This window comes from Lepus europaeus, chromosome 3 (assembly GCF_033115175.1).
Source record: "Lepus europaeus isolate LE1 chromosome 3, mLepTim1.pri, whole genome shotgun sequence".
Classification (NCBI taxonomy): domain Eukaryota; kingdom Metazoa; phylum Chordata; class Mammalia; order Lagomorpha; family Leporidae; genus Lepus; species Lepus europaeus.
Window position 1 is genome coordinate 126,001 of NC_084829.1, and position 26,885 is coordinate 152,885.

Genomic DNA, 26,885 nt, shown 5'->3' on the forward strand with positions numbered 1-26,885 from the left:
ATCTGAACAAAGAAATTTGCCCTTCCTGGTGAGGCTTGAATAGAGCAAAAGGACAGAGCAGTCTGTAATCAAGAGGTCACACTCCTTCCTTTACTGTCTTAGATAACTGACGTCAGAATATTCTGGATAGTGTTCTAGAATTTTATGAATGACTCTCCTGGGTATCCAGATTGGGAAATGGGCACACACAAAGGTTTCTGCACTAATGTTTGATCTTTCCTTCATAGGACCTCTGCCTCCACCTCTATTTGAATACGCACTAGTCCTGGGTGTCTTCGACATACCACATTTGTTTCAATGCCTTTGGGAGGTAGCTCAGGTGCCAGTTTCAGGGTTTTTCAATGTCAGCCTCTGTCCCTCCCACATGCACACTGGCTGTGACATTACAGACTTTTTCTGAAACTTTTGTCTGGAAAAATGATGAACAGTCAAGATGCATGCAGATTATGTACTTTCTTCATAGAACATTTGAGGGAACTAAGGGCAAAGGATAAGGTTTATTAATTTCAGAGCATCTTTCTAGTATAAACCTCAGGGAAAAGCACAAAAGTGTCCATTCCTTTCCTTGACACTCACAACCTAGCATAGATATTTTCCAGACCAATCTTTCTAGTCTAGCACCATGCACCAGAATATTTGTTTTTGAAGGATCCCACATCTTGGAAAATTTGAAAAACATTTTTACAATGATTGGCTGGTAGCAGGAATCCCATCCTGCTTCGCCAGTTTCACTATAGTCTCACAAAGTGTCTCAGTATGGATTTTAACTTTTTCATGTGAAGTGTAGATGCTGGCAAAATCTTTCCATTCTTTCCATATTCTCCATATCCTTTATTTCCAAACATATTGATAAAGTCGTTCACAATGGTCAGTAGCATGTCTTGATTAGGATCAATGTAGTTTGAGATCTTGTCCAAGTTAAGATATTGAGGAAGCAGTTTCTGCTGATTAGAAAGAGAGTTTTGATCACTTCCAGTTATTCAATGTGCCAACTCTTACATTCTGGGGCCACAGTGGCTGAAAGCATTCGTGATCCTCCAGAAGTGCTAGTGCTCCAGCCTCTCCTTTTCCTCCTCCATGCTGCTCAAGGCAGCAGAGGAAATCGCCATGGCCGAGCCCCAGTGCAGGGTGGAGAACAGTGATTCTACCACACCACTTTCAACACAGCTGCCGCTGCTTTCTGGCCAGCAGCCTTTGGCAGCTGAGTGGCGGGAAGCTGTACTAAACTCCTCTGCTGCATCCCTGCCACCATCCTTGGCTTGGTGGCAGCTGCTCTGCCTTCCTCTTGATGGTGCCAACATGGACCTGCTCAAACTCAGTGCACATTTCACTCCCTGCTTCCCTCAGTGCTGCCTCCATGCTGGATGCCTCCATGCTGAGGTGCTGAGGGATCCTTGGCATTCCCCACAGGGTTAAAGGGCTGTGCATGGCTTTATTAAGAGTTGGCCCAAAGCACAGTGACAGGATTTGTTCACATACTACCAAGAAATATTTCCAAGGTCCTGTACTCTGATGTGTCATGGGCACAATTCCTGGGGCCCATGGCAATGGAGATCTTCCCACAGCTGCAGGGGCTCTTGTATGCCACTCCAAGGCTCCCCAAGATATGGCTCGGACACCCGGGGTAAGCCTAGCGGGTCATCTCTGGGCATCAGGCTCAGCAAAGCAGAGCTGCTTCTGTTCATATTCTCCCATTGGTCCCTGGACCAAAGCAGGTGGGTCTAAGGAAGATGGGACAGGGCTGGGTCCAGGTAGCTGAAGCCATCCTTTCTAGTCTTTGTGATCTGACTGGAGTTTATCTGTCTGACCCTGCCCACCCCTTTCACTTTTGCTTTCTTGTCTGTCAGTTGCAAACTCTATTCCTGCATTTACAGGAAAGAGAAGCTGTAGTCTAGCTTCTTCTGCAAGTAGGTGCAGGACCCTGCAGTGGGCCTCAGTGAGATGCATGTGCCTGACCTCCTGTGAGCACATTTGTCATTAGACAAACATCCTGTCATCCAGTGTTCCCAAACATGAGTATTTGCTTCTCCCTGCTTGCCTTGTTCTGGCCTTGATCCCTTACCTTCCTGCCCTTGAGTTCTCATTTTGTTCTCCTAAAACAATACCCTGGCCCCTTTTACCTCATTCCACCTCTGACTACGTAGACATGTCTCAGCACTCCAGACTTAATGGATTAGAATTCACTTGCTCTATCAAGCATTTAAAACTATAATAGCTAGGGTGCTGTGGTGGAGCATCAGGCTGAGCAGCTGCTTGCAAAGTCAGCACCCATGAGATCATGAATGTTAGTACCTGTAACCCCACTTCCTATCTAGCTCCCTTGTATAATGCCTGGCAAGAAAGCAGAAAATTGTCCCATTCCTTGGGTGCATGCCTCCCATGTAGGAGACCCAGATGGAGCTCCATGTCCTGGCTGTGGCCCGGCCCAGCCACTGCTACGGTGGCCATTTGGACAATTTACCAGAGGATAGAAGATGTCTGTCTCTCAAGCTCTCTCCCTGTCTTCTCTCCCTGTTACTTTGCCTTTCAAATTCTAACAAAAATGTACATATTTAAAGTTACTTTCACTAGCCTAAGCTCATGCAAAATAGGAGCCCTGTTTTCTTAATCACAGCATCTGTAGTGCCAGGGACATCTCTGTCCTTTCAAAAACATGTACAAATGAGAGACTTTTTAAAAAATTTATTTAGTTGAAGGAGTTACACAGAGAGAAGAGAGGCAGAGAGAGAGCGAGCTCTTACATCTGCTGGTCCACTCTCTAGTTGGCTGCAATGGCTGGAGCTGGGCCAATCTGAAGCCAGGAGCCAGGAGCTTCTTCCAGGTCTCCCATGTGGGTGCAGGGGCGCAGCAAGCCCATTATCACTGACCCAATATTGCACCCCCCTTCTCATGTGCAGGGAAATTGGGAAACTTGTCTTCCTTATTCCCTGGATGTCTGTCCAGCCTGAAGTCACTTCCTTGTAAAATCTCAGGATGAGCTGTGGAGGGCATGCGAAGGCAGCAATGCAGATCTCTCTCCCAGAAAATCTACTCATGGTGGATGGGCCTGAGAAGCTTCTGTTTGCATACTTTGGGATAGAAGCAAGGAGATCTGTGGATGGAGACATTTGAGCAGGGGCCTCATGCTGTCTCTGGTTGTCTTGAGCAGAGGGAAGTAAAGGTTGGGGATAGAAGTAGAAAGTGTAGAATATTGCATGACATGTTTAAATTGTTCTGAATTGTGGAGAGCCATCCTCTAAGATTCTGGGCCCCCAGGCACCTCATCTCTGTCACCTGCTTCAGTATCCTCTGGCTCTGGGATGGACAAGAAAAAAACAACTCACTTTGCTTTTAGCAGATGACCCTCTTCATGAACTAGCTATGCACTACAAAAGGAGAGGAGATGAAAATTGTACATCAACAGTCAGGACAAGGGTTGATCAAGTCACTGTTTCCCATAGTGTCCATTTTACTTCAAAAGGTTTCCCCTTTGGTGCTCAGTTAGTTGTCACCGATCAGAGAAAACAAATGATATTTGTCCCTTTGGGACTGGCTTAATTCACCCAGAATGATGTTTTCCAGATCCCTCCATCTTGTTGCAAATGACCGGATTTCATGGTTCTTGAATGCTGTATGGTATTCTATAGAGTACATGTCTCATAATTTCTTTATCCAGTCTACTGTTGATGGGCACTTGGGTGGTTCCAGGTCTTAGCTATTGTGAATTAAGCTGCAATAAACATTAATGAGCAGACAGCTTTTTTGTTTGGAATTTACCCAAAGGAAATTAAATTGGCAAGGAATTGGGATGGCTGGGTTGTATGGAAGGGTTATATTCAAGTTTCTGAGGAATCTCCAGACTGACTTCCATAGTGGCTTAACCAGTTTGCATTCCCTGCAACAGTGAATTAGTGTCCATTTTTCCCCACATCCTCTCCAACATCTATTGTTGGTAGATTTCTGAGTGTGAGCCATTCTCACTGGGGTGAAGTGAAACCTCATTGTGGTTTTGATTTGCATTTCCCTGATTGCTAGTGATCTTGAACATTTTTTCATGTGTCTGTTGGCCATTTGGATTTCCTCTTTGGAAAGATGTCTATTGAGGTCTTTGGCCCATCTCTTAAGTGGGTTGTTGTTTTGATGTTGTGGAGTTTCTTGATTTCTTTGTGGATTCTGGTTATCAACCCTTTATCTGTTGTGTAGTTTGCAAATATTTTTTCCCATTCTGTCGGTTTCCTATTCACTTTCCTGACTGTTTCTTTTGCAGTACAGAAACTTCTCAATTTGATGCAATCCCAAATGTTAATTTTGGCTTTGACTGCCTGTGCTTCTGGGGTCTTTTCCAAGAAGTCTTTGCCTGTATCTATATCTTGCAGGGTTTCTCCAATGTTCTCTAATAGTTTGATGGTGTCAGGTCATAGATTTAAGTCTTTAATCCATGTTGAGTGGATTTTTGTGTAAGGTGTAAGGTAGGGCTCTTGCTTCATGATTCTGCATGTGGAAATCCAATTTTCCCAGCACTATTTATTGAACAGACTGTCCTTACTACAGGGATTGGTTTTGGATCCTTGATCAAATATGAGTTGGCTGTAGATGTTTCTGGTGTTTCTGTTTTGTTCCATTGGTCTATCCATCTGTTTCTGTACCAGTACCATGCTGTTTTGATAACAATGCCATGTAGTATGTCCTGAGATCTGCTATTGTGATGCCTCTTGCTTTGTTTCTGTTGTACAAGATTGTTTTAGCTATTCGAGGTCTCCTGTGTCTCCATATGAAGTTCAGCATCACTTTTTCCAGATCTGAGAAGAATATCTTCAGTATTTTGATTGGTATCACATTGAATCTATAAATTGCTTTTGGGAGAATGGACATTTTGATGAAATTATTCTTCCATGAGCATGGAAGATTTTTCCATTTTCTGGTATCCTCTTGTATTTCTTTCATAAAGGTTTTGTAATGTTCACCGTACAGATCTTTAACGTCCTTGGTTAAGTTTATTCCAAGGTATTTGACTGTTTTTGTAGCTATTGAGAATGGGATTGAACTTAGAAGTTCTTCCTCAGCCGTGGCATTGCCTGTTGTATACAAAGGCTGTCAATTTTTGTGCATTTATTTTATATCCTGCTACTTTGCCAAACCCTTCTATGAGTTCCAATAGTCTCTTAGTAGAGTTCTTTGGGTCCCCTAAATAAAGAATCATATCATCTGCAAAGAGGGATAGTTTGAGTTCTTCCTTCCCAATTTGTATCCCTTTAATTTTTTTTCTTGCCTGATGGCTCTGGCTAAAACTTCCAGAACTATATTGAATAGCAGTGGTGAGAGTGGGCATCCCTGTCTGGTACCAGATCTCAGTGGAAATGCTTCCAACCATTCCCCCATTCAATAGCATGCTGGTCGTGGGTTTTTCATATATTGTTTTGATTGTATTGAGGAATGTTCCTTCCATACCCAGTTTGCTTAGAGTTTTCATCATGAAAGGGTGTTGTATTGTATCAAATGCTTTCTCTGCGTCTATTGAGAGAATCATATGGTTTTTCTTCTGCAGTCTGTTAATGTGGTGTATCACGTTGATTGTTTTGTGAATGTTGAACCATCCCTGCATACCAGGGATAAATCCCACTTGGTCTGGGTGGATGATCTTTCTAATGTGTTGTTGCATTCTATTGGCCAGAATTTTATTGAGGATTTTTGCATCTATGTTCATCAGGGATATTGGTCTGTAATCCTCTTTCAATGCTGCATCTTATTCCGGCTTAGGAATTAAGGTGATGCAGTTCATAGAAGAATTTGGGAGGATTCCCTCTTTTTTGATTGTTCTGAATAGTTTGAGGAGAATTGGAGTTAGCTCTTCTTTAAATGTCTGGTAGAATTCAGCAGTGAATCCAACTGGTCCTGGGCTTTTCTTTGTTGGAGGGCTTTATCACTGTTTCAATTTCGGTGTCAGTTATTGGTCTGTTTAGGTTTTCTATGTCTTCCTGGTTCAATTTAGGTAGGTTGCATGTGTGCAGGAATCTATCCCCTTCTGATAGATTTCCCTGTTTACTGGCATACCAGTCCTTGTAGTAATTTCTGATGATTCTTTTTTATTTCTGTGGTGTCTGTTACGTTTCCCTTTTTCATCTCTGATTTTATTGATTTGGGTCTTTTCTTTTTTTAGTTAGTTGGGCCAATGAGGTGTCAATTTTGTTTACTTTTTCAAAAAATCAGCTCCTCGTTTGGCTGATTTTTTTGTAATTTTTTTTATTCAATCCTATTGATTTCTTCTCTGATTTTAATTATTTCTCTTCTCCTGCTAGCTTTAGGTCTGTTTTGCTGCAGATTTTCTAGATCCTTGAATGAACTGAAATCTCATCTATTTGGTGCCTTTCCGATTTCTTGATGTAGGCACCTATTAATATAAACTTCCCTCTTAACACTGCTTTTGCTGTATCCCATAGGTTTTGGTATGATGTGCTGTTATCCTCATTTACTTCCAGAAAGTTTTTGATTTCTCTTTTAATTTCTTCTATGACCCATTGTTCATTCAGGAGCATGTTATTCAGTCCCCATGTGTTTGCACATGCTCTAGGAATTCCTGAGTTGCTAATTTCCAACTTCATTCCTTTATGGTCTGAGAAGCTGCATGGTATAATTCTAATTCTTTTGAATTTGCTGAGACTTGCTTTATGGCCTAGTATGTGGTCAATCCTAGAGAACATTCCATGTACTGCTGAGAAGAATGTAAATTCTTTCTGTGTAGGATGAAAAGTTCTGTAGATATCTGTTAGATCCATTTGGGCTATAGTGTCGTTTAAATCTACTCTCTCCTTGTTGATCTTCTGTCCTGTTGATCTGTCTATTTCTGAGAGTGGAGTATTGAAGTCCCCCAGTACTATCGTATTGGGGTCTAAGTCTCCCTTTAAGTCCCTTAACAAGTCTTTTAAATAAACCGGTGCCCTGTAATTAGGTGCATATACATTGATAATCATTATATCTTCCTGTTGAATGGATCCCTTAATCATTATATAGTGCCCCTCTTTGTCTCTCTTAACAGTTTTTGTGTTAAAGTTTATTTTGTCTGATATTAAGATGGCTACGCCCGCTCTTTTTTCATTTCTGTTGGCATGGTATATCTTTTTCCAGCCTTTCACTTTCAGTCTGTGTGCATCTTTGTTGGAAAGATGTGTTTCTTGTAGGCAGCAAATAGATGGGTTTTGTTCCTTAACCCGATCAGCCAATCAGTGTCTTTTAACTGGACTGTTCAGGCCATTAACATTCAATGTGACTATTGAGAAGGAGTAACTTTGCCCTGCCATTTGCCAAAGATATTTTCTAAAATATGCTTTGAACTTCCTGTGATCTTTTGCTGTGAGGTTTCCTTCCTTTACCTTCTTTCATACTGATGACCGTGTTTCTGTGTTTCTGCAAGTAACACATCTTTAAGCATCTTTTGCAGGGCTGGACGAATGGCGACAAATTCTTTCAGTTTCTGTTTGCTATGAAAAGTCTTAATTTCACCTTCATTCACAAATGAGAGCTTTGCAGGATATAATATTCTGGGCTGGCAGTTTTTCTCTCTTAGTCCCTGGGCTATATCTCACCATTCCTTCCTTGTTTGCAGGGTTTCTGATGAGAAGTCAGCTGTGAGTCTAATTGGAGATCCTCTGAGAGTGGTCTGACATTTCTCTTTTGCACATTTTAGAATCTTTTCTTTGTTTCACTGTGGTGAATTTGATTACAACATGTCGTGGTGAGGATCTCTTTTGGTCATGTTTACTATGGGTTCTATGAGCTTCCTGTACTAGGATGTCTCTGTCCTTCTCCAAACCTGGGAAGTTCTCTGCAAGTATCTCACTAAAAAGGCCTTCTAATCCTTTCTCTCTCTCCATGCCTTCAGGAACTCCTAGAACCCAAATGTTGGGTTTTTTAATAGTATCCTGTAGATTCCCAACAATATTTTTTAGATTTCTAATTTCCTCTTCTTTTCTTTGGTTTGACTGTATACTTTCCTGTGCTCCATCTTCTAAGTCCGATATTCTCTCTTTCGCTTCACTGACCCTGTTTTTAAGGCTCTCTAATGTGTTTGTCATTTGATCTACTGAATTCTTCATTCCATTTTGATTTCTTTTCACTATCACACTTTCCTGCTCTACTAGTTTCTGCGTTTCATTTTGATTCCCCCTTAATATTTCATTTTCTCAAAGGAGATTTTCTATCCTGTCCAGGAAGGATTTCCATAGCTCAATAATTTGTTTTTGAGAATTTCTTAATGTTCTTATCAATTTTTTGAGATCCACTTCTTGCATTTCTTCTATCTCATCATCTTCATAATCTTGAATTGGGGTGTCTTTTTCATTTGCGGGCGTCATCGTGTCTTCCTTGTTCTTGTTAGCTCGGTTTTTGTGTTTGTTTTTTGGCATATTGGAGATATTCTTTGTTTCCTTCTCCATGACTCTAGATTAAGTGGACTGTCTGCTTTTGATGGATCCTTAGAGGCTGTGATGGGTATGGCCAGAGAGCTCTGTTTGGTTCTTCAGGGTTAAGGGTGTGCCAAAGGTGACTCACCCAGATTGTTCTCTCACTAGCTTTCTCTCGTGCTCTTTTTTTCTCAGTTGGGAAGTAATTCTGCACAGCTGAATGGAATTGATGGTAGTTGATGTATGAAATCTGGCCCCTGTGGGTATTCGTCTGATCTACCCCTGGGACCACACAAAGAGTTTATGCAGCCCTCAGTGTGGTCTCAAATTTCTCTGCAGTTTCTCACTGGGTTGCCAAGGTTACCAAGTTTGTGTACTTGGTGAGTTCTCTCGCCCCCTCCCTCAGATTTTCACAGTCTCAGTTCGTTAGCTCCACACTTTCACTAGATCCTAACCTCCTGTTATTTCTCCCCACCAGAGTCAGGTTTTTCTGCTTGGCTAATGGTGGGTGGCACTTTACATACGTAAAATGGCACCTGCTCTTTGTCTTGCTTGGCTTTGTAAGGTGAGTGGAGAGAGAGGCTAGTGTCCATACTGGTTCCCCTTATTTATTTGTTTTTTTCTTACCTCCAGTCAGTCTGGTGAACTTTCCCCAGTGGGGCCTCAGGCCTCGTTCTGCCTTTCCCTGCCAATGTCTCAGGTTACCGAGGTTTTTGTCTCACCTCCCCTTCCAGCGTTGGCGCACAGATTCTGCAGCTGGGCTTCCACGCAGTGGGCGACCTTGCTCTCCCCGTAGGTCCTCCGTGTCACATCCACTGGATCCGGAAGAGTTTCCTCTGCAATTTTTTTCTTGAGCCTTTTCCTGAGGCTACAGTAACTCCGCTTTTATTAAACTATCTTTTCCTGGACTATCGGTGCACGCCCTCACTATTCCGCCATCTTGGCTCTGCCTTATGATTACATTTTTTAAAAAGTCTTAATATTGTATCCTTAAGCCAATGATAAATTGAGATGTCCATTAATATGTCAATTAAGATAAAGTACTAAACATTAAAATTAATAAGCATGTATATCAAATATTTGCAAAGGAAATGACTTTCAGGCAATATATGGAAACATGGGTTTTTGTTTTAAAAAGTGTCATTTTGACCTGCAGCAAAATGACTCAGTGTTACAGAATGAGAAAAAGAACATGCTGAAAAAAAAAATCTGTGTGGCTTTTCCAGGGAAATATTATTTGCAAGTGTTGAAGGTTAACAAATTAATGGATTTTATAAACTTCATAAATAAAAGTAAAATAATCACAATGAATTGAATAGTGTATGAAAGAAAAACACCCTCTGAACTTTGGAAGCTCCCAAAAATCCCGACACTCATCTGTTACATGGGTTGTCCTTGGAGGGAGGCTTCCAAGATGGTGAAGTAGGGAAGGAGGTTACTGCTCTAGTCTAACAGAGATAGTTTTTAAAAAGTGTAGAGTGCAGTCTCAGGGAAGAGTTAGGGAGAAAATAGCAGAGAAATCTCTACACAAATTAAAGGGACACAGTGGTCCTATGTGGAGGGCAGAGATGCCCACAACTCAGGACCCCAACAGCCGGGAGTTCTGCACCAGCACTGGAGAGTGAGGTGAGACCAAACTACAGCAGGCCAAGCCACTGGCAATAAAGCTGCAGGGAAAGCCTAGAGAGAACCAGGCTTGGAGTCCTGTGTGGGATGGTGCACCTGCGAAACTAGAGGAATAACCAAAACATATAAAGAGAAAGAAACTCCACAACAAAACAAACAATCCAGTTAATAAGTTGGCAAAGGACTTAAACACTTTTTCAAAAGAGGAAATCCAAATGGCCAACAGACTCATGAAAAAATGCTCAGGATCACTAGTCATGAGGGAAATGCAAATCAAATCCACATGGAAGTTTCACCTCAGTTAGAATCTTGATTTCTGAATGAAATCCATGTGGGAGGCCTGAATGAAGCACCTGTCTCTGGGCTTCAGTCCTTCCATCTGAGCCAGCCTGGGTTATTGGAGCCATCTGGGGAGTGAATGGGCTAACGAAAAATCTGTGTGTTATTCTGCCTTTCAAATACATCAAAATACATATTTAAGAACCAAAATCATCACAGTGAGATGAGAAACATTGTGAATGTTTCTTAGACCAAATGGGAAATGTGTTTTGATAGAGGAAATGCCCTTATGAATTTTCTAGGGAACTCAACACAGAATTCCACAGATAACGAAGTAAAAGAAGAGGTTATTCCTCACAGTTCTGGAGGAAGGGTTACAAAGAGCAAACTAAGGGCTGCTATCATGTCTTCTGGCCTCTCTCCTTGTTTGCAGATGGCTACCTCCTCACTGTGTCCTCACCTGGCTTGCTGTCAGTGCACAAAGCTCCCTGCTGATTCTGTGTATGTCCTAATATTCCCCTTCTTCAATGAACACTCCAGCTGGATTATGGCCCACCCAAATGATCTCATTTTAATTCAACAGCTCTGTTAATGCCTAATAAATATTTTTACATTTGAAATACTGGGTATTTGAGCTTCAACATGAATTTGTGTCTGGAGACAAATGCAATTCAGTTTAACAAGCTTTGGAAATTCCCTGAGATGACTTTGGAAATAGATAGAATTTTGGGGATGGCAGGCCTGAATTCATCTGACAGGCTGATCTGCTCAAAATAGTTTCTGTTTCCTAAACAAAAATGTTTTGCCCAATAGCCACAGAGCCTCTGGGTTACCTGGCCAGGCATTTTCATTGCAGAATGCCAATCTTTTACTAATGATGCATTTCTAGGGGTTAAGAGGAAGAGTCTGGGTGAAAACAGACATCAGATTGTACTCATTTGAATGACCTCAGCCACACATGTTAGACCCATTTTCATAATAAAAAATACATTCATGGTAACATCACTAAAAATTCCCAAGTAGGGAAATCTAGTGTTCCATTGTTCCACAGCAGCAACAAAACCTAGAAAATCCACAGGAATCAAGTTTCCAGAACCTGGGATGGATTTAACACATTACAGCAATCAGGGGAAGGGTTAATACAGAAAGCTGCAGTTTTAAGAAAGCGCTGCTGCAGTTTAAATCCCTGCCTCATATTCCATTCTCAGGTGAGCAACAATGCTAACGGTAGCAATACAAACTCCTGATGCAAGCTGCTAAGACCAGAAGGGGCAATGTAGACATCAATCTCAAGCACAATGCTTCTCCGTTGGACTGTGTGAAGGTCTCTGAGGGATGGCACAGAGCTTGTTTGCCTCTGGTGTGCCCAACTTGAAGCCTTTCCAAGGATGTGATAGCTTCTCAAGTGACATTTGCAGAAAGTCCATAAAGGCACAAGCATAGGCCCCAGAAGGCCGAGGGTCCAGAGATCAGATCAGATAAGCCACAGATACTCAAAGAGGGGTAAATGAGGGGATGGGTCAGGAGCTACTTGGGATAACAGGACATTTAAACTTCTTATGTATAACCTTGTAATCACAAATACTACCACATCCACAAGGTGGGATGCATGCACAGGAGATGAGAGAAGTGTCCTAAGATTTCAGCTCTAGCCGATGTGCAGGATGCACACAAGGAGGTGTTGAAGAGTGTGGCACAGAGGAAATGTTCCTGAAAAGCACTGAAAGAGTGGAGCAACATGGAATCAATCTACAGGATTTAAAAAGGATTTTCCTCAGTTTCCTTTGACTTAAGGAATTTTAGGAACAGAAACTCTGAACACTTCAGTAGACACAGAAAACATAAGACAGACATCTCAAAAAGAGATGATAAAAGAAAATGAACACATAGGCCACACAAAAAATGGGAACAATGAACCTGAGATGGGGTTGGGGCAGAGATTACAAGAGCTATACGTCTTGGATAAGAAATTGTGTGCCATGCAAAGAAACAAGAAAGCAAGTTCTTTTACAAGAAGAAAATGAAAACATAGAAATATTCTACAAGGACAAAAACAAATCAATTTTATTTTGTGCAAAAAAATCAAACCATAAAGATCTAGAGCAAATTGGGAAAACCACACATGAACAGATCATCATCCCTCTACCCCTCCTGGACTTTTGGGACTAATGTAATTCCATACCACTCCTGCTTTATAAAAAACAAAAGCGGGGAATGTAAGGAAAATGGTGCAGTTTTATCTATGGCTTGATCTACACCCTGATTTACATCCTAAGCTCTAGCCCTCGCAGCCATTGCTGGAAGCCAGGTGGCCACATGGCCCAACTGCTGTTGTCAAGCTCCACCCCCATCCTAATGGGATTCGCTGCTCCTGCTTCCCTGCCAGCTCTCCAGCAAATTTTTAAAAGGACCTGCTCCTGAACACGTGGCTCTCTTGGCTTCTCTCTTCTCTCCTGCTCACTCTCTCTAGCCTCTCTCCTCTTTCACTGCCCTCTCTCCTCTCTTTCTCCCTCTTCCCTTCCCTCCAGCCTGCTGGGTTTCCCCAATAAACCCTTTTCCTTATTCTGGTGTTTGGTGTGTTTTGTGATGGTATAACAAGTAGTCTCGGCGGGAGATGCCACAAGCTCAGGTGGCCTTGGCTACCCGGTGAGAGACATTGCAGAAGAATCTGAGCTTAACCTGAGGACTGCACATATCCTTTGTGTGGTCCTTGAGACAGAGCAGACGAATATTATACCCACTGGGGCTAGTGCTCAGGCACTGATCACCATCGAGGATTCCACTCAGCTGAGTGGAATTACTTCCCTTCTGAATAAAAAGAGAGAGAGGGAAGATTTACCATGACAAACCTGGGTGTGTCATCTTTGGCACACCCTTAACCCTGAAGAACTGAACAGAGCTCTCTGGCCACACCCACCACAAGCCTCTATATGTTCACCAAAAGCAGACAGTCCACTTAATCTAGAGTCATACTATAACGAGAAAAGCCATCACAGGGAAAAAAAAAAAAGAAGAAGAAACCAAAAATATCTCCACAATGCCAAACAACAAATGCAAAAACCAAGCAAATAAGAACAAGGAAGACATCATGAAGCTCCCAAAAGAACATGACACTCCAAAACAAGATTATGAAGATGACAAGATAGAAGAAATACAAGAAACTGAACTAAAAAAAATATAAGAATATTTAGAAGTAATCAAACACAAATGCAGGAACTATAGAAATCCATGCAGGACATGACAGAAAATCTCTCTCATGAAAATGAAATCTTAAGGAGGAATCAAAATGAAATGAAGAATTTTGTAGAACATAAAATTGAGATATTGAAGAGAAATCAAAATGAAATGAAGAATTCAATAGAACAAATAAAAAACACAGTTGAGAGCCTTAAAAGCAGAATCAGTGAGACAGAAGAGAGAATATCGGACTTGGAAGACAGATCACAGGAAAGTGTAAAGTCAAACCAAAGACGAGAAGAGGAAATTAGAAATCTAAAAAATATTTTTGGGAATCTACAGGATACTATTTAAAAAACCCAACATTCAGGTTCTAGCAGTTCCTGAAGGCATGGAGAGAGAGAAAGGATTAGAAGGCTTTTTTAGTGAGATACTAGCAGGAAACAACCCAGGATTGGAGAGACATACAAGTACAGGAAGCACACAGAACCCCCATAAACATTAACAGAAAAGATCCTCACCGTGACACATTGTAATCAAACTCACCACCGTGAAACATAAAGAAAAGATTCAAAAATGTGCCAAGAGAGAAATGACAGATTACTCTCAGAGGATCTCCAATTAGACTCACAGAAAGATTCTCATCAGAAAAACTACAGGCTGGGAGGGAATGGCAAGATATAGCCCAATACTAAGAAAAAAAACTGCCAGCCCGGAATATTATATCCTGCAAAGCTCTCATTTGTGAATGAAGGTGAGATAAAGACCTTTCACAGCAAACAGAAATTGAAAGAATTTGTCACCACTCGTCCAGCCCTGCAAAAGATGCTTAAAGATGTGTTACACATAAGAAACTCAGAACATGACCATCAATAAGAAATAAGGTAAAAGAGAAAACCTCTCAGTAAAATATCACAGGAAGTTCAATGCATATATTAGAAACATCTTTAGAAAAATCGCAGGGCAAAGTCACTACTTATCAACAGTCACATTAAATGTAAATGGCCTCAACTAACAGGTCAAAAGATACAGACTGGCTGAATGGATTAAAAAACAAAGCCCATCTATTTGCTGCCTACAAGAAACACATCTTTCCAACAAAGGTGCATGCACACTGAAAATGAAAGGTTGGAAAAAGATATTCCAAGCCAACAGAAATGAAAAAAGAGTTGGCGTAGCCATCTTAATATCAGACAAAATAAACTTTAACACAAAAACTGTTAAGAGAGACAAAGAGGGGCACTATATAATGATTAAGGGATCCATTCAACAGGAAGATGTAACTATTATAAACATAAATGCACCTAATTGCAGGTCACTGGTTTATTTAAAAGATATGTTAAGAGACTTAAAGGGAGACTTAGACTCCAATACATTAGTATTGGGGGACTTCAATACTCCACTTTCAGAAATAGACAGATCAACCAGACAGAAGATCAACAAGGAAACAGCAGATTCAATCGACACAAGAGCCCAAATGGATCTAACAGATATCTACAGAGCTTTTCATCCTACACTTAAAGAACAGACATCCTTCTCAGCAGTGTGTGGAACTTTCTCTAGAACTGACCACATACTAGGCCATAAAGCAAGTCTCAGCAAATTCAAAAGAATCAAAATAATACCATGCATCTTCTCAGACCACAGTGGAATGAAGCTGGAAATTAGCAACTCAGGAATCCCTAGAGCACATGCAAACACAAAAGATCAGCAAAATAAAGAGCATTTTTGGAAAAAATAAAAAAAAAATTGACACACCATTGGCACAACTAACTAAAAAAAGGAGAGAAAAGACCCAAATCAATAAAATCAGAGATGAAAAAGGGAATGTAACAATAGACATCACAGGGGAAAAAAAAAGAATCATCAGAAATTACTACAAAGAGTTATATGCCAGGAAACAGGGAAATCTATCAGAAATGGATAGATTGCTGGACACATGCAATCTACCTAAATTGAATCATGAAGACATAAAACCCCTAAACAGACCCAAGCAAAGACAGAAATTGAATCAGTAATAAAGGCCCTCACAACAAAGAAAAGCCCAAGACCAGGTGAATTCACTACTGAATTCTACCTGACATTTAAAAAGAACTAACTCCAATTCTCCTCAAACTATTCAGAACAATTGAAAAAGAGGGAATCCTCCCAAATTCTATGAAGCCAGCATCACCTTAATTCCTAAACCTGAAAAAGATGTAGCAGAGAAAGAGAATTACAGACCAATTTCCCTGATGAACATAGACGCAAAAATCCTCAATAAAATTCTGGCCAATAGAATGCAACAACATATCACAAATATCATTCACCCAGACCAAGTGGCATTTATCCAAGGAATGCAGAGATGGTTCAATGTTCGCAAATCAATAATGTGATACATCACAACTACTAGAACCTGAATGTTGGGTTTTTTAATAGTATCCTGTAGATTCCCAAAAATATTTTTTAGTTTTCTAATTTCCTCTTCTTGTCTTTGGTTTGACTGTATACTTTCCTGTGATCTGTTTTCTAAGTCCGATATTCTCTCTTCTGTCTCACTGATTCTGCTTTTAAGGCTCACAGCTGCGTTTTTATTTGTTCTATTGAATTCTTCATTTCATTTTGATTTCTCTTCAATATCTCAATTTTATGTTCTACAAAATTCCTCATTTCATTTTGATTCCTCCTTGAGAGGGACAAACTGCAGAAAAAAAAACCATATGATTATCTCAATAGATGAAGATAAAGCATTTGATACAATACAACACCCTTTCATGATGAAAACCCTAAGCAAACTGGGTATGGAAGGAACATTCCTCAATACAATCAAAGCAATTTATGAAAAACCCACGGCCAGCATACTATTGAATGTGGAAGAGTTGGAAGCATTTCCACTGAGATCTGGTACCAGACAGGGATGCCCACTCTCACCACTGCTATTCAATATAGTTCTGGAAGTTTTAGCCAGAGCTATTAGGCAAGAAAAAGAAATTAAAGGGATACAAATTGGGAAGGAAGAACTCAAACTATCCCTCTTTGCAGATGATATGATTCTTTATTTAGGGGATCCATAGAACTCTACTAAGAGACTATTGGAACTCATAGAAAAGTATGGCAAAGTAGCAGGGTATAAGTTCTATGCACAAAAATCAACAGCCTTATGTACACCAGCAATGCCACAGCTGAGAAAGAACTGCTAAGATCAATCCCATTCACAATAGCTACAAAAACAATCAAATACCTTCGAATAAACTTAACCAAGGATGTCAAAGATCTCTGTGATGAGAATTTCAAAACCTTAAAGAAAGAAATAGAAGAGGATACCAAAAAAATAAAAAAATCGTTCATGCCCATGGATTGGAAGAATCAACATCATCAAAATGTCCTTTCTCCCAAAAGCAATTTATAGATTCAATGTGATACCAATCAAAATACTGAAGATATTCTTCTCAGATCTGGAAAAAATGATGATGAAATTCATGTGGAGACACAGGAGACCTCGAATAGCTAAAGCAATCTTATACAACAGAAACAAAGCCGGAGGCATCACAATACCAGATCTCAGGACATACTACATGGCATTGTAATCAAAACAACATGGTACTGATACAGAAACAGATGGATAGACCAATGGAACAAAACAGAAACACCAGAAATCAATCCAAACATCTACAGCCAACTCATATTTGATCAAGGATCCAAAACCAATCCCTGTAGTAAGGACAGTCTATTCAACAAATGGTGCTGGGAAAACTGGATTTCCACATGCAGAAGCATGAAGCAAGACCCCTACCTTACACCTTACACAAAAATACACTCAACTTGGATTAAAGGTGAAATTATTAGAGAACATTGGAGAAACCCTGAAAAAAATAGGCACCGGCAAAGACTTCTTGGAAAAGACCCCAGAGGCACAGGCAGTCAAAGCCAAAATTAATAAATGAGATTCCATCACATTGAGAAGTTTCTGTACTGCAAAAGAAACAGTCAGGAAAGTGAAGAGGTAACCAATAGAATGGGAAAAAATATTTGCAAACTATGCAACAGGTAAAGGATTAATAACCAGAATCTACAAAGAGATCAAGAAACTCCACAACATCAAAACAAACAACCCACTTAAGAGATGGGCCAAGGACCTCAATAGACATTTTTCAAAAGAGGAAATCCAAATGGCCAACAGACACATGAAAAAGTGTTCAGGATCACTAGCCATCAGGGAAACACAAAAAAAAACCACAATAAGGTTTCACCTCACCCCAGTTAGAATGGCTTACATAAAGAAATCAACTAATAACAGAAGCTGGCAAGTATGTGAAGAAAAAGGGACACTAATCCTCTGTTGCTGGGAATGCAAACTTGTAAAGCCACTATGGTAGACAGTTTGGAGGTTGCTCAGCAACCTGAATATAGCCCTAACACATGTGTCCGCCATCCCACTCCTTGGAATTTACCCAAAGGAAATTAAATTGGCAGATAAAAGAGCTGTCTGCACCTCAATGTTTATTGCCGCTCAATTCACAATAGCTAAGACCTGGAATCAACCTAAATGCCCATCAACAGAAGACGGGATAAATTATGGGATATGTACTCTATAGAATACTATACAGCAGTAAAAAAAAAAAATCAAATCCAATCATTTGCAACAAAATGGAGGAATCTGGAAAATGTCATGCTGAGTGAAATAAGCCAGTCCCATTGGGACAATTCTATGTTCTCCCTGATCGGTGACAACTAACTGAGCACCTAAAAGGAAACCTGTTGAAGTGAAATGGACACTATGAGAAACAATGTCTTGATCAACCCTTGTCTTACTGTCGATGAACAACTTACTATTTTATTCCTTTTAGTATTTTTTTGTTCTACTTAATACCATTGGTTCAACTCTTTAATTAACACACAATTATTCTTAGGTGTTTAAAATTAACTGAAAAGTGATCCCTGTTAAATATAAGAATGGGAATAAGAGAGGGAGGAGATGAACAGTTCGGCACATGCTCACTCAGACTTACCCCTAATGGTAAAGCTAGAAACTGTACCAAGGGATTCCAATTCAATCCCATCAAGGTGGCATGTACCAATGTCATCTTACTAAAGTGATCAGTTTAAGTTCCTAGTTGATCAAAAAGATAGGACTAAATGTCAAAGTGATCACATAAACAAGACCAGTGTCTGCAAATAATTGATAGAATTAAAAAGGAGAGAATGATCCTACATGGGAAACAGGATACACAGCAGACTCATAGAATGTCAAATGCCCTAAACAGCACTCTGGCCTCAGAATCAGCCATTAAGGCATTCAAATCTGGCTAAAAAAAAAACCATGAGAGTTTTGCAGGCATGGAAAGCTGAGACCCTGTGGCAAAAAAAAAAATTACCTAAATGGGGGCTGGTGCCATGGCTCACTTGGTTAATCCTCCACCTGCAGTGATGTCATCCCATATGGGCACTGGGTTCTGGTCCTGGTTGCTCCTCTTCCAGTCCAGCTCTCTGCTGTAGCCCAGGAGGGCAGTGGAGGATGGCCTGAGTGTTTGGGCCCCTGCACCCATGTGGGAGACCATGAGGAGGCACCTGGCTCCTGGCTTCAGATCAGTGGTGGCGCAGCTCCAGCCGTTGCGGTCATTTGAGGAGTGAACCAATGGAGGGAGGACCTTTCTCTCTGTCTCTCTCGCTCTCTCTCTCTCACTGTCTATAAGTCTACCTGTCAAATAAATTTTAAAAAATAAAGTTTAAAAAATGACCTAGATGAAAGATCTCTGTGAGTGACATCCCAGCAGAAAGAACGGGCCATCAAAGAAGGAGGTACCTTTCTCTGAAGGAAGGAGAGAACTTCCACTTTGACTATGGCCTTGTCTAAATAAATCAGAGTTGGCAAACTCAAGAGGCTTCCATAGCCTTGGCAGCTCATGACAAGAGCCTCAGGTGATTACTGATGTCATAAATAAGAGTGTCAATTGTTAAATCAACAATGGAGTCACTGTGCACCTGCTCCCCATGTAGGATCTCTGTCCTTAATGTGTTGTACTATGTGAATTAACAGTAAAACTACTACTCAAATACTCTATACTTTGTGTGTCTGTGTGAGTGCAGTCTGTTGAAATCTTTACTTAGTATATACTAAGTTGATCTTCTGTATACAAAGATAATTGAAAATGAATCTTGATGAAGAATGGGATGGGAGAGGGAGTGGGAGACAGAATGGTTGTGGATGGGAGGGAGTTTATGGGAGGAAAAGCCGCTATAATCCAAAAGTTGTACTTTGGAAATTTGTATTTATTAAATAAAAGTTTAAAAAAAAAACAAACCTAGAGAGTCCAAGCAGACTGAGTGTTCAGCCCTCTGCCTCTCATCTGAGCCACCCTCCTTGCTTGCCTAGGTGTATTCTCTCCTCCCCACTCAATCATGTAACCTCACTCTCCCCCAGTCAGAGTGACTGGGCACTCTCTCTCTGTTTCTTCCATACTGACAGTTCCCTATTCCAAATAAAGCCTTATCACTCTGCTCTCTGCCTCACGCCTGAATTCTTTCTTGCATAAAGACAAGAACCCCATGGCTTCCACAGCCTTCCCTCCAGTAACAGTCCTACAGTTCAATATAAATGACACATTCTACCTAGTGATAGCATCCAAAGCACACAGTCCCACAAGGCTGCCCCACTTCTGATGTCATTCACAAGTTCCCACTTTACCAATGACTTGTGTCCAACTTTGTCACAAACCAGAGCTTCCCACCATCCCCTTCTCAGTTTCAATCATCTGTGGAGTTGCTCATGGAACCCAGGAAACAGTGCACTCACCATTGCTGATTTATTATAGAGGCTGTCTTAATGTCATGAGTGAACCTAAGTCAAAATTAGTATTTTGTGCTCCTTGCAATTTAGTTAGATATGAATTCTAAATACTGGCTCAAATGAGGCAGACAACATGGTAAGGGATGGGATTTATTGAGAGTGAGAGAAATACACAGGAATGTGAGGGTTTCATTAAAGGAGAGTGGGTGAGAAAGATTATACAGGAAGCTCCATACCACAATGGGAGGGGGGGGCAGGCCAGGGGTCACATGTGGGAATCCGCATGCCAGAGGCATGAAGGGAAGCTGCATGGGCAAAAACAGGGTGGGCTCATCATGCTCCAAACTTTACTCACTTCTAAAAGGGGAGTGGTTATGTAGTCTGATTGGCAGGTGGGTGGATAAAGGTGAGATCAGTTGGGGCAAGGTGGGAGCGTGATCTTCAGCTCATGAATTGTGAGACCGGAGCCTGAATCAAGGTGTAACTATTTTTAATTAGGCCTCCATCTTGTAACTTGGGCCTGACCAGGCCCTGAATCCTAAGCCAGAAGCTCCTAAAAGTAAATAAATGAACTCCCCTTGCGATAAACTCTCCTAGCAACAGCCAATTAGCAGATAACAGAGAAATACCTAGCGTTCCTGGTGTCTTCTCAGGGCAGATAAGGTGATTGATAGCTACCTGAGACCCTGCAGTTCGGCACGTACACCCCAGCAGCTCAGACCCTATGCTTCGGCCAATCAATTCAAAAGGCATCAACCCCAAAGCCATCCAACCACCTTTAGTAGGTCCGTTCCCACCACTGGATGCACTAATCAATTCTACGAGATGTCCTTTGAATTTCCCGCGGGATGAGATGATTTGCTAAATGGTACCATGATGTATAGAATGTCTCTGAAAACCCTGTAACTATTAACTGAAGGGTCGGGGCTCTCAATTCAGACCTGCTGCGTTGATGTTGATTGAGAGTCCTGCCCCAGACTCCATCTCCCAGTGGTCCCTGTGGGCATGCGCATCAGACAACCACATCTCCCAGAACATCCCGGGAGCCCACCTCAGACTCCATCTCCCAAAGCCCTGTGGGCATTCATTTTCTAAGAACTCCATCTCACAGAGGATCCCATCTTCCAGAGCCCCCTTGGCAACTCCCCTTCAGACCCTCGGCTCCCAGAGCCCCACAGGCAACCACCTCTGACTCCATCTGCAAGAACCCAGCCAGCACCAAGCCTCAAAGTGTTACCAGTGAAATGGCAGGGTTCTTGTCTTCGCACAAGAAAGAATTCAGGCGTGAGACAGAGAGTAATGGAAAGTAAAATAGCAAGGTTTATTAGGGAAGGGACATCCTTAAGAACGGATGGGCACCTCTCCAGACAGAACCAGAGAGAGTGCCCAGTCGCTCAGACTGGGGGGAAGAGCGAGGTTACATGGTTGAGTGGAATACACCTGGCCAGGCCAGGTGGGCAGCTCAGCATGGAGGCAGAGGACAGAGCATGCAGTCTGGTTGAGGCCACAGGTTTTTAAGGAGATGGGTCTTTGTCATCTCACATCTCCTCCTGAAACAAAAGACTTTATGGGTGTAAATACTAGAAATTCTTGAGTTTTCCCCAGAAGTTTTCAGACAGGAGGAAGCCTAGCTGGTGCCGCCCTGGGTTTAGAGGAAGGGTGAGCAAGACCCCCTGGAGGATCAGGATCCAAGCAGGGTATTTGAAATGCAGATACTGGGCTGCATCTGGAAGATTATCAGGCAGAAGGGGCGGGGACCCCCACCTGGCAGGTTATTCAGGGGCAGGGCAGGATGCAAATACTGGGCTGCCCCTGAAATTGTTATTGGGATGACCTTGAGACGCATATGCTGAACATAGATGTCTTCTCTTTAGGCCTTTGTCACACACACATAAGCTCATATCTGATTTCCTACCTAACAAAAGGACTCCATTTCCCAGTGGTCCCCATGGGTGTTGCGTGTCAGAGGACCCTATCTCCCAAAATGCCTAGTGGGCACCTGCTCCAGACTCCATCTCCCAGAACCCCACAGGCACACATTCTCCAAGTACACCATATCACTGGGGGAACCACAAGGGTCCCCCTCAGAAGACCCCATCTCCCAAAGCACTGTGGGCATCCCCCTAGGACCTCGTCTCCCACAGCCTGGCTGGCACCTGCCTCAGATTCCATCTCCTAGAGCCCAGGGAGCAAAAAGCTTCAAAGTACTCCATCTCCCAGTAGTACCCACAGGCACTGCATGTCAGAGGACCATGTCTCCCAAAACACCCAGCAGGCACTCACCTCAATTCATATTCCCAGAGCCCCATGGGTGCCCACTTCGGACTCCATCTGAGAGAGCCCAGCCAGCAACAGGCCTCAAAGGACTCCATCTCCCAGTGTTCCCTGCAGGCATTCCACATCAGAGGACCGCATCTCCCAAATCGCCCCATGGGTGCCAGCCTCAGACTCAGAATGTTGAAGCACAACATGACACAGCACCTGTCACAAATGTGTGGAAGCACTCATGACAGGTGGTGGGAGAGTGCTTGTGTGGAATCCACAGGCCAAAAGAAAAATGGAATATACATAAGCAGTGGACTCCACAGTCCTTTCTCACAGGGTAAATAGTGGCTTCAGTGTCAGGCTTGTGGCACAGCTGCTTGAGCTGCTGCCTGCAATGCTGACATCTCCTACGGACACCAGTTCAATCCAGGATACTCCACTTCCAATCCAGCTCCCTGCTAACGTGTCCGGGAAAGCAGTCGGTGATGGCCAGAGTCTCCACACTCCTGCCACACACATAGCAGACACAGAGGGAGTTCCAGTCTCCTGCCTTCAGCTTGGCCCAACCCCAGCATTTGTAGCCATTTGGGGACTTAACCAGCAGAAAGAAAATCTCTACCTCTGTCTCTCCTTCTCTGTAACTCTGACTTTCAAATAAATATGTATATCTTTTTTACACAGTGGCTTTTGCAACCACTATGTTTATTTCTGTGAGATGAAAGAAAAAAATGTTTTGGTCTATATTCTAAATACTTCACTTCTATAACCAAATGTGGGAGAGTTTCCCATTCTAAGGAATTCTCCAACTCAACATCAACTAGTTTAACAGTTCAGAAACAGAAGACTGAGCCCTGTGTTGTAGAATAGCAGGTAAAACCTCTGCCTGAGATATTGTCATGCCATATAGGCACCAGTTTGAGAACTGGATGCTCCACTTCCAATCCAGCTCCTTCCTAATGGCCTGGGAAAACAGCAGAGGATGGTCTATGTGCTACGGCCCCTGCACCCACCCAGGAGAACTGGAAAAAAACTCCTGGATCCTGGCTGTGGTCTGGCACAGCCTTGGCCATTGAGGCCATTTGGGGAGTGACCAGCAGATGGAATATCTGTCTCTCCCTCTGTTACTGTAACTCTTTCAAGTAAATAAATAAATTTTTTTTTGAAAACACAAGCTTTGAGGCCAGTGCTGTGGTGTAGAAGGTTAAGCCTCTTGACTTTAATGCCAGCATCCCATATGGGTGCCGGCTGGAGTCCTGGCTACTCCACTTCTGTCTGCTCCAGTTCCGATCCAGTTCTCTGCTAAGGCACCTAGCAAATCAACCAAAGATGGCCCAATTACTTGGTCCCATGAACTCACGTGGGAGATCTGGAACAAGCTCCTGGCTCCTGGCCCTGGCTTAGCCCACCCCCAGCCATTGCAATCATTTGAGGAGAAAACTAGTGGATGGATCTCTCTCTTTCTCTCTCTCACTCTCACTCTAACTCTCACTCTCCCCTACTCTGTATCTCTACCTTTCAAATAAATAAATAAATCTTTAAAAAAGAGAAAAGAGAAAATAAAATTCACTCAAAATACTTCACAGGCTAAAGCTTCAAATGCAAAGTATAAAAATCATAGAACAAAAAAGAAATGAAGAAAATCTACATGCTCTTGGATGTTTTTTAAAATATTTATTTATTTATTAGGCAGAGCTACAGAGAGACAGAGACAGAGAGACAGAGAGAGAGAGAAAGAGAGAGATCTGCCATCTGCTGAATCACTCCACAAATGGCCACAACAGCCAAAGAGAGGCTAGGCCAAACCCAGGAGTGACCAACTCCATCCAGGTCTCCCATATGAATGACAGGAGCCCAAGCACTTGGGACATCTTCAGATGCTTTCCCAGGTGCTTACCAGTGAGCTGAATCAGAAGTGCAGCAGCCGGCACTCGAATAAGAACTCATAGGTGATTCCAGCGTCACAAGCTGTGGCCTACCCCACTGCACCACAATACTGACCCTGAAGCTTGAATAATCTATAACACACAACATCAAAAGCCAATTCCCAGAGAAAAAATTGAAATGGTGGACTTTATAAAACTTCTATATGATAGATCATGCGTAGAGAAAGACAAGGTACAGTTTAAATTATTTGGGATCTGAGAGTACCCCAGGATGGAATGTGACAAAGAATCTATTACAATTATATGGAAAACTCACTGCAGATTCTGAGGACACAGCTAATGCACCATCTATGAAGAGGGGGTTCGCACCAGGCTCAAGTCTCCCAGAGCCTCAGTCTTGGCCTTTGTGGATGTTGGAATTGTGGGCAATAAATATCTGTCATTTATTTGTTACTAAGCTATTTTTTGAGAGCAGCCTTAAAGGACTAAGACAATGGACTACAATGAAGGTGTGGTGAAGGAGACACATGCCCAGCCAAAGGCACCCAGGATGAGGCCCCAACGGCAGGGCTTCCATCCCATGGAGCTGGGACACCACCCTCTTGGCACATGGATGCATTCACCACCACAGAAGCCCCCTGAAGCACATCTTTTAGGGATCCTCTGGAGGCTTCATCAGGCAGGCATGACTGATGATTCACTCCGTCTCCAGCCCCCTCATCCCAGAGGATGAAGGAAGGGACTGGAAGTTCTAGACCTCAAATCACAGCTTGGTCTTCTTGATAACCAGCCCCATCCTGAAGCTATCCAAGAGCATCCAAGAGCCATCCAAGTGTTCTCATTGGAACAAAAGACTTTTCCTATCAACCAGGAGAGATCAAAGGACTCAGAAAGAAAAGACCAGACACCTATTTGAACACAAGAGGCTCCCAGGACTCCTATCACTTGGGACATTGTAAGGGTTTTATAAGCACCACACCAAAAATGGGAGAGACCAAACATGAGGGTACTTCAAAAAGTTACTGAAAGATGGATTAAAAGATAATTTTGCTGCAAAAACATTTTAAAGCAAGCATGTTTTTTTTTTTCATGAGTTTATGGAAAACATATATTCTGAAAACCATATGCATGGATTTCAAATTTTTATGAAAAAGGTTGATTTATTTATTTGAAAAATTGAGAGAAAGAGAATCTGCCATCTGCTGGTTTATCGCCCTAATGGCCCAGGGCTAGAAGAGGCTGAATGCAGAAGCCAAGAGCTTTCTCTGGGTCACCCACATGGGTGTAAGGGCCCAAGAACCTGGGCCACTTCCCAAGTGCACTAGCAGGGTGCTAGATCTTAAGCGTAGCAGTCAGTTCTCAAACCCATGTCCACATGGGATGTCAGAGTCATAGGTGGCAGGTCAACCCACTGCACCACAATGCTGGCCCTTGGATTTCAAACTTTATTGCACCAAAATAAACTTACCAGAGCCGGCATTGTGTCACAGCAGGTTAAACAACCACCTGAGATGCCAGCATCCCATACAGAAGCATGGGTTTAAGTCCTGGCTCTTCCACTTTTGGTTGAGCTCCGAGCTAATGCTCCTGAGAAGGCAGCAGAAGATGGCACAAGTAGTTGGATCCCTACCATCCATGTGACAGACACAGAGTTCCTGGCTTCTAGCTTCACCTGAACCAGACCTGGGGAGTTATGGCTGTGTGGGGTGAAATCAACAAATAAGAGGTCTCTGTTTCTCCATCTGCCTCTCTCTCCCCCTCCCTCACTCCCAACCTGTCACTCTGCCTTCAAATACATAAATCTTTTTAAAAATATATATCTTTTAACTCTACTTTTTTAAAGATTATTTGAGAGGCAGAATTACAGGGAGAAGGAGAGACAGAGAGAAGTCTTCCATCCACTGGTTCACCACCTCCCCCCCAAAGTGGCTACAAAGCTGGAGCCAATCTGAAGCCAGGAGCCAGGAGCTTCCTAAGGGTCTGTCATGTGGGTGCGGCTTTCCCAGACTATGAGCAAGGAGCTGGATCAAAATTGGAGAAGCCAGGACTCAAACTGGCACCCGTATGGGATGCTGGCACCACAGGCAGAGGCATAAATTATTACACCACAGCACAGGACCCTGAAATCTACTTTTAATGAACTTTCTAAAGTATCCTCATGTGTGTGTGTATGTGTGTGTGTGTGTGTGTACATATTTCATGTTATGTCACAACCTGCAATCTGGAAAAACAATGAATTCAATATTCATAATAGACTAATGAATTAAATAAATGGCAAATGGTGGGAGAGAGCAGCAAGATGGCGGAATAGGAAGGGAGCACACTGACGCAAAGACACAGGTTAAAAAAAGTGGAGATACTGCAGGGTCAAGGAGGAGTAGGGGAAGAAACAGCAGAGGAAACTCTTCCGGAACTACTGATTCACAGTGGACTTGCGTGGAGAGCGTGGGAGCCCAAGTTCGGGACACCAGCGGCAGAATCAACGCACCAGCGCTGGAACGCGAGGTGAGCCGA